Here is a 9,514-nt window from a genome sequence, read left to right as displayed (position 1 = left end):
ATATATATATATATCCCCATATCCATTTCTCTTTATTTTTTTAAATATATGGTACATGTCATGTACATGAAGAATGTGTTATTTTTCTCTCATTGCTGAGACAGAATACCCAACAACCAAAGTTAAAGTGGGGAAAGGTTTATTTAACTCATAACTTGTAGAGGTTTCAGTTTATAATCGGTTGAGTCAAAACCATGCTGGCTTGGCAGAGGAGCATCTCACAGGAGAATAAGTTCATGGAAGAAGACAGCAATAGCCAGAAGCAAGGGAAGGGACAAGACTGTTTCTGTCCCTTATACTGTATGTAGGCTACCAACCATAGGGCAGATGTCACACTCACATTCTTAATTCTGGTCAGAACTGTGCTAAACCAGTCAGTGGAGTGATTTACTAATCACTCACATTTAATCCCAGCATCATATATTCTAGATTCAACCACCATTAAAAAAAACCCTATGGCTGTATAAGACTTTGCAGAGACACCTAGACAGAAACCATAATAAAATCTATGATGGCAAAAGAAACATAAAAATAGATTCTCTATGGGAAATATCATATTATTCTCTCTCTCTCATTGGTATATATATAACCATAAAGACATAGAGTTGAAGCTGGACAGTAAAGCTTTAGAATAATTCAAAAGAGACCACGCACACTGAACTGAATTTATTGGAGCCTGTTCTAACCTTTGGATCATATCCTCCCAGAGGAGATAAAGAAATCCATCCCCCAGTGTGCAATGAAAATATTGACCACCCTTGCCAATAACTATTGTGTTAGGCATTATTTTCTGGGTGCAGTAGTCACATGTAGAGCATTTATATGAGACATGGTGAGCAGAGACCAGAAATTTCAAGACCTTCAAACAATTTTTTTTATATTACAAGTACTAAAAAGACTATTTTGGCACATGTTGCATTCAGTGTTTAATTCAGAACTGATTTCTATTATCTTTTCATGTCTTTATATTCCATATAAAGTTCATAACAAACTCTGTGATTCAATGTACTGTTTAAGTAAAATCTTTTCAGAAGATCTTATTCTGAGTTGGAGTGGATATTGAGAGAAGATGTCTCCACCTGAAACCATAGACATCCATTTAACTGCTGTGGTCTCCAGGCCATGCATCTTGACTGATTTACTGTCACAGATAATCCAGTGCTCACCCAGAAGCCATTTCAGTTTAAGGGCATGAGGTTTGGCAGGCAGCACTGCTTGCAATAATGTAATAAAAGAGAAAGAAATCCATACCAGGTTGTGAAAGGAAAGAGTCTATTTTGCCAGAGGCGGGCAGTATGGTCTCTGTGATTTAGTGGTAGGTCAGAGCAGAGCTGTATGAAATAATCCTCTCTCACCCATACTCCTGAAGTGACCATCATCCTTCAAAGTTCTTAAATACTGTGCACTATTTAGTAGTAGAGGGTGACGACACAGTTACAATTTTATTTGTCTTTCCAAGGCATTGGTTTATGACGGTGCTATTGACACTGTTCTCATCAAGGTTTTATGGTTACAACAATCAGAAGGTCATGGAAGCTTGTTGGAATCTCACAGAGTCAGAAGTCAGGAATAAAGTGGAGGCAGGCTTTGGGTAAGACAGGAGTGAAGTAGAAAGGAACTTTTCGCTGCCAACCTCACTCTTTGATGTATCTCACAGCAATTCACTCCATTCTTGCCTTTCAACATAGTGCCCACCTCTTGCATTTAATCTCAGATTTCTGCAGCTTCTTCAACTTTGTCCCTTTCAACATGGCCTTTCTACCACAAGTTTTGCTGCTAACCAATCAAATTGCTCATTGTTCCACGCCCACTTCCAAATTACCAGGAAAGAATCCAGGAACCAATTTATTCATCTATGTTTGGTCAAAGTCTTTGTAAGAGGTGATAACACACTCAGCTGATGAATTAGTGCCTCTAAGGGATTTTGAATCAGGACCCTCACCTTGCGATCCACTGTTCATTCAGCCTGGACTGTCGACAGCAAAGGCAATAGGAGGCTTGTCTGAAATAACAGTGCATCTTAATATTGAATTTGAATATGCCTCTTTTGTTGAAAATGTTGGATGTCTACTGTATACTATCATCTTAAGTATCTTACTAAATTTGAAAATTCAACTCTTAACAAGCAAGGTCTGTTCTTCCCTTTTATGCCATGGCCGAATCACCTTTAGATCCCCTTAAGTAAGTTTATTCAGGATGTTCTTTATTTAGGCACTACCATCTCTGAGTCTTCATGATAGTGTGTAGCCTAATCATCCTTGCTTATCATAATGCACAAAGCCTTCCCATTTCTATTTTTCTGAAAACCACGTAAAGTCTATTTCCTACACAAAGTCTTTGCACACTACTTTTACTGAAACTACTTCCAGTTTTCTATCTGATCCTCACTTTGCTTTTTTAGAAGGGGTTTGCCACTTTAGTATGTTCCTCCTTTAGTGTTTTACGTCTTTGTCCATCTCAGCTCAGGAAATATCCCTGAGGTAATGAGCAGAATGCCTTGTTTAAAGAATTGAGACCACACTGTTCCATATAAAACGAACATTTGGATTAACATTTTCTACAAGTTAGACTTGAAGAGGGAAGCTTTATCACTTACAAATCTTCCTTTTTAGTAGACACTGTGCAAAGGCATTCTGTGTAGTACAAGAAATTGGCTAAATAAATGCCATTCTCCAGTGAATCACTGAGCTGGTAAAAATCCAGGTACACTATTGTTTCTTCCTGTGGGTACTTTAGCAAACCAAGTGAATAGCCCACCAGAGAAAAGTTGTCACTTTCACTGATTCATCAACACTTTCCCCAGCAATCACAATACCTGTGCCATCTGTGTTTGGCACTTTACAAAAAAAAAAAAAAAAAAAAAAAAAAAAAAAAAAAAAGAAGCTCTTTACAACTGCCATACAAATCAGGGGCACTAACAAGGTCATGCAGGAGGGAATTTCAGGACTCTTAAGAAGATGTTCTACTGTAAGCAGCAAGCAATAACAGCATTCTACACAAGTTCTCCAGCATCCTGGGCTGCTCTGCCCCAGCCTAGAGCAGCTTTGGGTCCACTGGGAAATGTGTATTATGCCTGGGTTAATTTGCTGATTAATCTCTAGTCAGTGGTTTGTTCTTTCCCCAGATGGCCAATTAAAATTTACAACTGGCAGAACAGTGTCCTGTTGGCAGACTGCTGAGGGCCAGAAGCTAGAGGCAGTGACAGAAGGAATGGGGCTGACTTCTGCCTTTCTTTTCCCTCCCCTTTTCTTTATTTCTCTCTCTTGCTCTTTTTAAAGCTGCTGGATTTATTCAGAGGAAAGAGTAAGCTGGGCTTATGCGTTAAGTGTGAGATGTGTGGTGCAGTTTACAACTCTGCTGCTATTTACTCTCCGACACTCTCAGGGCCACTCCAGTATTCCAGGCATCAACGGTTTTACCCACAGCAAACATAGCTGACAAAATCAGCCAGGGGGCACAACTGATTTAACAGCTTCTGAAATGTAATAGCCTTTTTTTTTCCCCCTGATTTGCAGTCCCTGTGGATTGATGGTCTAATATCATTCACTTCCTCACAAATATATAAAACATTTACAGTTGTTTGCGTAAATCAAAGACAAAATGCTGTGTGTGAAGCAGATAATAAGTAATGCTGTGATATACATATATAAAAGATAACATACTTTTACAGCAATGTCCCTAAAATTAACTGTTACTGTTTACTTATCATTGTATACAAATTGCATTGTACACACATCTGAATAAAACATAAAGCAGAGAACTTAATTAGAGAAATGCAATTTGATATAATTCTTTATTTTATAGTGAAATATTTACCATGTGCTTAAAATATGCATGAATCATCTGGATTGTAAATTCTGATGGAAATTGTTAATCAAGTTCCACTGACACTTAAATAAGCCAAACATGTAATGATGTATGGCATTAAGACAGTTTGCTGTTTCTACTAATTGTTGGTAACAGTTGCCCAAAATAAAATAAGATAAAATAAAATAAAATAAAATCTTTTGTGTGGGAAAATTTTTAAGGTGAATACTGCATTACTGATGATTAAAATAATTAATAATATTTGAGTATATACCTCACATTAAATAAATGAAAAGAGAGGAATTTTGTAAAATTACCTTTATGCAAATTGCACACAATTTTGGATTATGTTTTTATAATCAGCATGTGTTACAAAATTCATACACAGAATACTAACAATCTTTATTAGACTCTAAGATTGGACCTTAAGTTCATACAAAACCCTCTGTGAACCACCTAATATATATGACAATAGATATCATAGCAAATAAGTGATTATTAAATTTATTTATTTATTTGTTTATTTTGGCGAAACCAGGGATTGAACTAATGCCCTTGCACTTTCCAGGGGAGACCTTATTCTACTGAGCCATCTCCCCAACCCCAATTTATTTTTGTGAAAATAAAATTCAAAAGTGTTTAGAGATGGAAGTTCCTTATTGGCAGTGGTTGCTTCTTAATAAACTTTGCTTTCATTAAAATTACTGGCTAGCTTATAATGCGCTTTCAAGAAATGCTCATATATTGAGCTAATTTACCCCCAGCAAATAAGAAAAGCTCAGTTAACATCCTATAAGACTTTCCTTGCCAACCTTCACTCATTTTTTAAAAGATAGATTTCAGAAGAGGTTTGTTGTGTTTTCCAGCCTTGAAGTGTTCTTGCCTGGAAGGTCATCAGGGATCACAGGCTGCCTCCTGGCAGGCAGCGGGTGTCTTCCTGTTTTAATGCTCACAGTATTAGCACTAGCACGCTTGTTCAATACATGTATTCTGAACTGAATTCAAGGTCCATCTTGAATTGCTCTCATCCTTCACAGAGACAATTCAATTTTGTTGCTTCACCTTTTACACTATGAGGCCAAATCATGTGTGTTACTCAGCTTTCTGGTAGCTGGACCAAACACCCAATCCTGACAGGAGGAGAGGTTTGTGTGTCTCACAGTTTCAGAGGATTCAGTCCGCCTGGTGCCTGGTTCAAAGGCAGGAAGTCAGGCAGAAGGGAGGTAGTGGAGCAAAACTATTTAGTTCAAGTTAGTTCAGAACCAGATAGAGTAAGGGAAGAGCACTAGGGAGGAAGAGGTGAGGGACAGCATACAGTACCTACAGTCTTGCCTTCACGATCCACCCAGGCATATCCAAAAGTGTGGTTCATTAATTACTTGGGTAGCTCCTAAGCCACATAGGTTAATAATGAAGTTTAATCATCACTCCACATTTAAGCTCAGTTTACAAAGTGAATATAGGCCAAAAGAAGTATAAACAGAGATGAAGCTAACATAGAATTATAGAAGTAATATTTAGTTTTATATTTTGTTATGTAATTTCATAGAATAAAAGTTTTCTTTGCATTAATTATTTTACTCATTAAACAAAACACTCATGGCATATATGTGTTGCTTTGAGATACTTGGTAATACTTATGTGTTATCCCTTCTCAGTTGATCAAGGAGTTTGTATATAAGTAGTGGCTGACACTATAAGTCAGTACAGAATGGGTCCCAGAGGAGAGACAGTTTCATGCTCCAAGTTTCAAGTATTAACCATGAACCATGTTTTGATGTGAGATTGTAAATTAACTCCACACATATTTATTAAGCACATATTTTACTCAAGGTACTCAATTATACACCCTGGGCTTAAGATGGAATTCTACATAGCAAGAATCTTGAGATCCATGACCCACAATGGTAGTAAAACAATTATAAATGTGATTATTAGAAAATGATTAATTTTTGTCTGGAAGAATTTGATTGTCTTTTTTTGGAATGTGAATACCAAGGAATAAGTTGGGATTTGTCAGAGAAGGAGCAGAAAAGGGGCTTCCCCTGGAGGAGAGCGTTCTATAAGCAAAGGAGTAAAGGTGGAAAACTTTAATTTAAATCATGAAATAGGAGTTGATGAAAAGAATGATGGGATGTGTTGGCACGGGCACAAGATGAGAATGGAAAGGTCAGTTGGTAGGTTTGGTAAGTTAGAGGCATGGAAATGTGAACTGAGCTTTTCATCAAGGCTGAGCCTTTAACGTTTTGTAAGGAAAGCATTCTAGTCTTATTTATTTATTTACTTATTTATTTTTAAATGTATAGGTTCTCACTACATAGATCAGACTCATAGGGAGGCTCCTGTTTTCAGCCTGCCAAGTGCTGAAGCTACTGGCGCGTGCCACCACACCCAGTCTCAATCACTGTCTCAGTGTGCCCTGGGGGCAGGGTCAGCTCTGCACGCTGGGGATCAAATCTGGTCCCTGTGCCTGCCTAAGCAGATGCTTTAGCCTGCTGAGCTATCTGGCTGGCCCTCTTATTTATTTTTAATGATGAATGAAAAGTGGATGTCTGGTAGAAGTAAAGGAAGTTGAGACCACTTCAATGATCTAAATATGATAAGTGAGTGAGTGCTTGAAAGACAATCGGAATGAAGATGAATGAAATAATTGATACTTCTGATCAGAACTGAAAAGATAGGATGGTGATTGGGGCATTTCTAGACTGAGAGCTAAAATGGAAATATTCCTACAGATGAATAGATAATAATAAGCTTATATTTAGGGGAGACCAGAGTTCACTCTAATTTTTTTATTTATTGATTCTGAAGTATTGATAAGCTATCACTTTTTTCACCATGTGACAAATTGCCAGAAATATAGGTTTCAGTTAGAAGTGTGTTAAACAATAGTGTTATGAATTTACTGAATACATGTAGAATATGTTAATTGGAGTCATGGGGTTGTATATTGTCATTGTCACTGACAATTCATATAGTCACGACCACTCAAGTTGTTAAGTATTCAATCACTGCTATTTGAGTAGTAAATACAGTTGACCAAAGTTCCTCAATGCATTCTCTGTCCCTCTCTGTCTGTCTCTCTGTCTGTCTTTCTCTATCTCTCTCTGTCTTTCTGTTTCTGTTTCTCTCTCTCTCTCTCTGTCTCTCTTTCTCACTCTCTCTTTTTTTCTGTATTTTAGGGAAAGGTTTACAGGGTATTCAGGGTCTCACTACTAGATCAGACTCAGTGATTTGCCTGTTTACAGCCTCCCAAGTGCTGGGATCATAGGCATGCACCTCCATGCCCAGTATCTCTCTACCTGAGCTTTCTTGGTTACTCTGCAGAGATTTTTGAACCCCTCTCTGCATCATGGCAATTAAAAAGTTGATGTATGTCCTATACAAGGTCTTCAGAACACTGACACAATGATAGGGGTCTGCCTATTCTCAGTATGAGCTTGCCACTACTCTTAGTTATCAAATAATCTTCCCTTACTGAAGGACTATAGAAGCAAAACAGAGGCAAGCTATGATGTGTAGCAGATGACATTGTATGTTAAGAGGAAATACAGAAGTATTTAACTTCTTTATCTATGTATCTACCATGTTCTTTAAGACAGTTGCTGTGGTATGGAATAGAATGGGATCGATTAAAAATAATATGTAACAAGGCTTTAAATTATGATAGCATAAATAATAAGATGGGATGTATAAAGATGCTTGATACAAACTTTTAGTTCCTTTTGTATATTTTAGTAAGCACATGAAATTGGCAGTATTTATGTGACATAAAAAGACTGTACCAAAATGTATAAAACTATATTCTACACAATCTTGGAATTTATATAATCTTATTAACTGAATGAAATTAAATTTTACTGGAATTAATATATCCACTGGTATGCAAAATAGTCATTAATATTCCCACTTTGTCTTTTTTAAGATAGTAGGAAGAGTTAAAGAAACACTCTATAAAATTTCAGTATAGGGACAGCATGTTGGATCCCTATCAGAAACAATAGATTTTCGACTGCTGGTCCATAACATATTAGCTGGAAGCTCTGTATATACTTGTGGTTATTTTTGTGCAAATTTCAAATTTTATGATCCAAATATTTTCTGCTTTTTCTTTTTGTGAAATAGAGTAGAATGTAACAGATCATTGTAAGGCAAGATAGTTTGAGTTTTCCAGTTGAAAGGTCATTTGGCAAAATCAGTGTGCTAGCTGGAATCTTATCATGGCTTTCTCAGCATGACAGAAATTTCAGTATTCATGATATTGTAATTACACACACTGATTGTATGTATCAGTAATGACCTTCAAAGGGAGGTGGAAAAGTGTGCTTTCTCTTCATCACAAGAAAGAAAAATACTTCTTACTTTAATTGTTTGCTGTTGAATTTATATTATATAATTTTAATAAATATTTTAATACAATATATTAACTGGTACTAAAACTACTGCTTTTTCTCTTTATGATCTGCTTTCAGAAAGAATAATTTTGAAGATACAGATCTAAGTTATTAACCAGTGAATTACATCAACCCTTAAGTAAATAATGAAAATGTAAATATTAGCTCTAAGCTCTAATAAGAGGTGGGTCAGAGTACTGCTAGATATTAGAGGCTGTGCTGCAGCTTATTATTAACTGTTTTCATACTTTTAATTGTACATTCCTATTAATTGTATACTGCAGCAATACTGAGTGGGGGAAGCCCAGAGGCATTTTTTGTACAATTTAAAATATGATCATTCAATTGAAAGTAAAATCACCTCTTGTCTGTTTGAATGACCCATAAAACCACTTTTTAATAATTTTTAAAAAGAAAATACCAAATAGTATTAAAATAAAAAATTACAAGTGATACAGACTTTCATGTAACAAAGTAATATGAATTTCACAGAATTTGTTGTAATTCATAGTGTTGTCTTCCAACCAGTTATTCATATTGCCAGCTATATGCATGTAAAGTTGGAAGAAGGAAGAAATGTATAAGAAGTTAAGAAGAGAAAAAGTACAAAAAATTCAAAAAAGGAGACAAAAACAAATTAAGTATTATATGATCCATTCCATAGACCAGCAGAAATGCACAGTACAGTCGTCCGAAACACCCTGCTTACCTAGATAGATAAATCTCTTACCCTACTGCCTCTCCTGTCCTTCTCCTCAACTCAGTGTCTCTTACCTTTTGAAAAAGTTTATTCCCTTTTCCCAGTGTCTGTTTTACCCTTTATATTCTATTTTTCTCTTTCAGGTTCTCACACTAAGGAAACAATATAATGTTTGAACATACAGGTCTGATTTATTTCACTTAAGAGTATATTTGCTAGTTGCCTCCATTTGCCAACAATAGTTAAAATTTACTCTGTTTTATAGCTAAATAATACTCTATAGTGCAAAAGTTCCATATCTTCTTTATCCATTCCTCTGTTGATGGGCATCTGGACTGTTTCCAGGATTTAGCTATGACAAATTGTGCTGCTATAAATATGGATGCACATATATTGCTGTGGTATGATATTTTCAGTCCTTCTGGAAAAATATCCAGAAAGGAAATAACTGGCTTGAATGGGATCTCCAATCCTAGTACTTCTTGGTAAGGAAGTGCTTTTCAAAAGTTCCAGCTTAGGGGCTGGAGAGATGGCTCAGTGGTCTAAGGCACCTACTTAGAACAAGCTTGGCAAAGCATCAGGGACCGCGGTTCAATCCCCCAGCACCACATGC

The sequence above is a fragment of the Octodon degus genome, unplaced genomic scaffold (genome assembly GCF_000260255.1).
Source record: "Octodon degus isolate 3935 unplaced genomic scaffold, OctDeg1.0 scaffold00032, whole genome shotgun sequence".
In the NCBI taxonomy this organism is placed as follows: domain Eukaryota; kingdom Metazoa; phylum Chordata; class Mammalia; order Rodentia; family Octodontidae; genus Octodon; species Octodon degus.
This window is presented reverse-complemented; position numbering follows the sequence as displayed.